The following is a 4,445-nucleotide window of genomic DNA, read 5'->3' on the forward strand; positions in this document are numbered from 1 at the left end:
CCTCTGCCTCCAGGTCACTGGGATTAATGGCCTAGAGCGACCACGTGGCCACGCCCAGCAGTTCTGCAGGGTTTAGCTAGAGTCAAGCACCCAAACCTCAACTCTGTCACTTACTAGAGACCTGCACCACTCCAACAGAGCCAGAGGCAATGCACCAAGCGGGCGGGTTTGCTCACACCTAAGATCTCAGCACAAGGAGGCTGAAGCAGGAGGATGACCATGAGTTAACAACCAGCACAGGTTATATAGTGATTCCCAAGACAGTCTTGGGATGCAACGTAAGACCTTCCTCAAAACAAAAACCAACATAATTTTAAGCGGGCATGGTGGGTTATGCCTGTAAAGTCAGTCTGGGAGTGGGAGAAGAGGCAAGAGGATCAGGGGCTCAAGGCCAACCCCAAACTACATAGAGAATTCTAGGCCAGCCTGGGATAACTGAGACCTTTGGCCATGTTATTTTAGAGATTAATATACAGCGACGGTGCCTGTAAAATCCTGCACATAATAAACCTACTAAATGGTAACTATAATTAGCATTGGACTGTTCAATTAAAATCTAAATGCCTAGGTACTACTGAAGACATCGGAACAGAGACAGAAGAGAGACAAACCTCACCCCAAAGGAGCAAGGGCACTACAGCGCTCTTCTCTGCAGAGCCCAGCCCACTCCCAACCCACGCTCTCCCCCAGTGATGTCAGCCCATCCCCACTGCCCTGCTTAGCTGTGCGGGCGTCCGGGAAAGCCAGTCCTGAACTCCAGGCTTGACAGAGTGATGACTCATCCCAGAAGGGGTGCAGCCCATTGCCAGACTTATCACACAATCCCGCAGCATCCAGTGGGACAGCCACCCGCCAGGAGCCGGCTGTTTCGGGAGGCTTCTCATTCACGTCTCCGGCAGCACTAAGGCCCACACGCTTTCCGTTTCCTTAACGTATGGACCAAAGAGCCCTTGCGGGGGAATCCAACGGAACTGCACTTAGCAAAACAATTCACATGAATGAACAGTCTAGAACGGCGGGACAGCAATGAAGAGGAGAGTCCCTCTGTAAACTGCCAGGCAGTGTGTGTCAGCCACCGTGACAAACGGCTTGACACTTGGGCACCATCCCACTCCAACTTCACATCACGACGGCTTTTGAGGACACGTTCCACGCACCGCTTTACAGCCTGGCCCGAAAACCTGGCCGCACGCACTTCCGTGCACAAAGACGAGCAGGAACTTGTACAGCTTCTTTCCCATTACCGCTTAGTGGGCACAAAACATTTTTTTCCCCCAGAGTAAGCTCCCAACTCGCCTTCTAAGCTTTCAGCTTCAACCCATCTTAACAACAAACGGCCCCCAACTTGTCCCACAGGCAGGGCTGGTTCCAGCCAGAAGGCTATTAGGTTATCGCCAGCATTTCCAAACTGCACCGGGCTTTGGGTCTCTGCCATCAACACCCCACATGCATAACCATCAATGCCTGGAAATGTCAGCTCCTCCTCGGTTTTGCTTAGAATGCCCTGTTCAAAGGCACCAATCACTCAGTCCCCCCAAAGGCTCACTGCCAGTCCCGAGCTCAGTCCCAATCCTTCTGAGATTCTCGATTCCAATCTAGGACTGGGTCACTTTCACTAAGGCCTGACACGCTACCTTCAAATCTACTCCTCAAAAAAAAAAAACCGAGAGAAATAGTCACTGTCTCTCACTCCGGTTGGTCCACAGGGAGTGGGAAAGCACAGAGCACTTGAAGCCATGGCTCCAGCCTCAAAAACCAAACCCAAAAGAATTTAGGGTGTTTTTGCTGGGACCGATGACAAAAGAATTCTCAACTCAGTATTACATCACCTGATTCATTTCTTTAGCAACGTCTGGTTTTCTGGTGGTTCCCAAGCCCTAAATATTTTTGGAAATGTATCATACATACTATACTGTAGGATAATGAAGACACCTATTTAGTCAAAATGATTCTACACACGCCCTAGCCGGGTGTGGTGGTGCACACCTCTAGTCCCAACACTCAGGTCAAGGAGGCCTCTGAGTTCCAGGTCAGCCAGGGAATAAACCATGTGTCCAAAAAAAAAAAAAGCGGTTTGTTGGTTTGTTTGTTTGTTTTGGTCTGCCTATTTGAGCCACAGTGAAATCCACAGATACACAAGCACACAAATATCCTTCCTGATTTACTCTAAAATCCTTAAAAAAAGAAAAAGAAAAGTTCTTCATCCATTACGACAAGATCTGCTCTCAGCAAACTCCCATAGCCAGAGCCTACAACTTTAAGGAAGAACAGAACTTGTTGCAACAATTAGTGCTAGGCCGTAGCATGAACAAAGTACCGCAAATAAACTCCACAGGCCTTTAGACAGAAGGTTGTGTTTGTAATTAACTCCAACGCACTCTCATCACCCCCCCCCCCCCTCCCCAGCGCTCCACCCGGCCCAGCACCCTCCAGGGCTCCCGTTCCCAATCTGGTTTCCATTCGAGCCCCGCCCCCTTCCCCAAGCCTCTCTGGGACTGTGAATCAATCCCATCCCGGGCAGGAAACGGGACCCAGGGCAGCCCCCACCGCTGTGGCGGAACAAAGGAGTGGAGCGCAGCTGCACGCGCAGGGCGACCCACCGGGTCCTGCGCCCCTCCCCGTGCGCCGCGGCCCTGGCACACCGCACCTGAACCCCACTCCCCAGGACGCCCCTTTGTTCTACCTCCGCTTCTCCCTCCCACAGGAAGCCATAGCCTGTCCTTCCACAGAACCCCGGGCTAGGAAACTCCAGTGGGTCAGAGGGATGGAGGGGGGAGGGTGCGGGTGGGCCCGTGGAAAGCGGGGTCCCCCGGTGCCTATAGTTACGAAGCGGCTATCATATATTGAGAGCAACTTAGTTTCCAAGCCCCCGCCCCCGCTCCCGCCGCCCCCCGAAGGCACACGGAGCAGCGATCGCTCTCGATGACCTCGAGCGCGCGTGGGTTCACGCTGGAGCGCTGCCGCGTCCCACACGAGCGCCCCGGGAACCGGTGACCCGCGATCGCCGGCTGCGGCTGAGCCCGGGGCAGCGCGCACAAAGGCACGGGGCGGGAAGGGACCCGGCACGGGCGAGCGCAGCATACCTCGCCCGGGCGCCTGCTCTGCCGCTCCGCCTCCGCGTGCTGCTCGCTGGCCGCCGCCTGGGGATCGCGGCTCGGAACCGATGCGGGGCTCGTGCCACAGCTGCTGCCGAGGGTCCCGCGCCGCTCAGCCGACCGTGCGCCCCGCGTCCCTACGCTGCGTCCGCCGGCCCGGCTCCGAGTGCGCTGGCTTCAGGCGCGGCGGCGGCGCGGCCACTCCCCTCTCCCGGCGGGGGCGGCGACCTCGCCCGGACGCGCCCCTCGTTCCCCGGCCGCGGCTCTCCAAGGCGCAGGCCTCACAGCGCCCCCCGGTGAGCACCCTGAGGCTGGGGACACCCAGGGACGCGCGCTGACCCTTCACCTTGGTCTCTGCGAGATCTGCGTGCTGCAGACCAGAGATACAGAGCCGGACAGCTACACGAGGCTTGGCCTCGAACACCGGCACAGAGAACATTCCTCTCCGTGTAATCACCTCTCCTAGGTCAAAGTTTGGGTGCCAAAGAATATCACAAAACGCGAATTTACTGAAAAAGAAAACAGCGCGTGGTGCGACATTTGTATTGTCTCTATCGTTCACATAGATATTGAATATAACGTTGGGTACTGACAGTCACTTGATCATAGTAGAATCAGGACCCCCCAGCTTCCCCTGGCCACCCTGGGATTCAGGACAGAGCCACATGACCCTGGGTCTGGCTTCATCCTGGAAGAGGGAAGGGTGTTCATCAAACTTACTCACGGGGTGAGGTGAGGATTACTTGCTGCGGTGTTAAAAGCACTACAGACACAGTAATTATTACTCATGAGTCGAACTGCTTTATCCTGTAATGAAATAAATTGCCATAAATGGGGCCAGGTTTAAATGCACTGACCTATATCTGGAAACCGGCGCTAAAATAAGGTGAACCAAAGCTTTCAGCCCCTTATATAGTCAGTCACTCTGTCAACACCGGCGCTGGGATTTATCAGAAGCCATCAGGAACTCTGCAAACTGTGTCTGCTTGGTGTTCTAGCTCCTCGGTGCCACCATCAGCACCGGGCAGATCTTCAGCTGGCATGATAATGGTCTAAGCTAACATATTTTGAGCTTTGGGTACGATAGTATTTAACCCTCCCCAAAACCTGCGAGGTGCGTTACTTTCTTCTTTTTGTGTTAGAGACCAGGACAACCAAGGACAGAGACAACATCTTCCTTTCCAGTGATACAGCGATGGAGAAACCACAAACCCTTTGGTCCATCTTTCATTGGGGACAGCTGTGTGAGTGCCTTCCTCTTGAATGCAGGCTGGACATACGGCTGAACTGTAACAAACAGGATACAGGGGAGTGAGGGGTGGCCAACCCAGCTCCTAAAGGATATGTCTT

At 54.3% G+C, this 4,445-nt stretch overlaps 1 protein-coding gene across 5 annotated transcripts in view; it reads right to left on the minus strand.

Moving 5' to 3' along the window:
- The window catches only part of Myo1b (myosin IB), a 158,746-nt gene extending 155,423 nt beyond the window's left edge, over window positions 1-3,323 (minus strand). For 4 of the 5 annotated variants that reach the window (XM_005366368.3, XM_005366367.3, XM_005366366.3 and 1 more), the window contains exon 1: window positions 3,084-3,322. The gene's annotated coding sequence lies outside the window, so the exon portion shown is untranslated. Of the gene's footprint in view, window positions 1-3,083 lie in introns of all 5 variants that reach the window. The other variant, XM_013353475.2, reaches the window with a different exon arrangement.
- Between the last annotated feature and the right edge of the window lie 1,122 nt (window positions 3,324-4,445).

This window comes from Microtus ochrogaster, unplaced genomic scaffold, assembly GCF_000317375.1.
Source record: "Microtus ochrogaster isolate Prairie Vole_2 unplaced genomic scaffold, MicOch1.0 UNK8, whole genome shotgun sequence".
NCBI classification, from domain to species: domain Eukaryota; kingdom Metazoa; phylum Chordata; class Mammalia; order Rodentia; family Cricetidae; genus Microtus; species Microtus ochrogaster.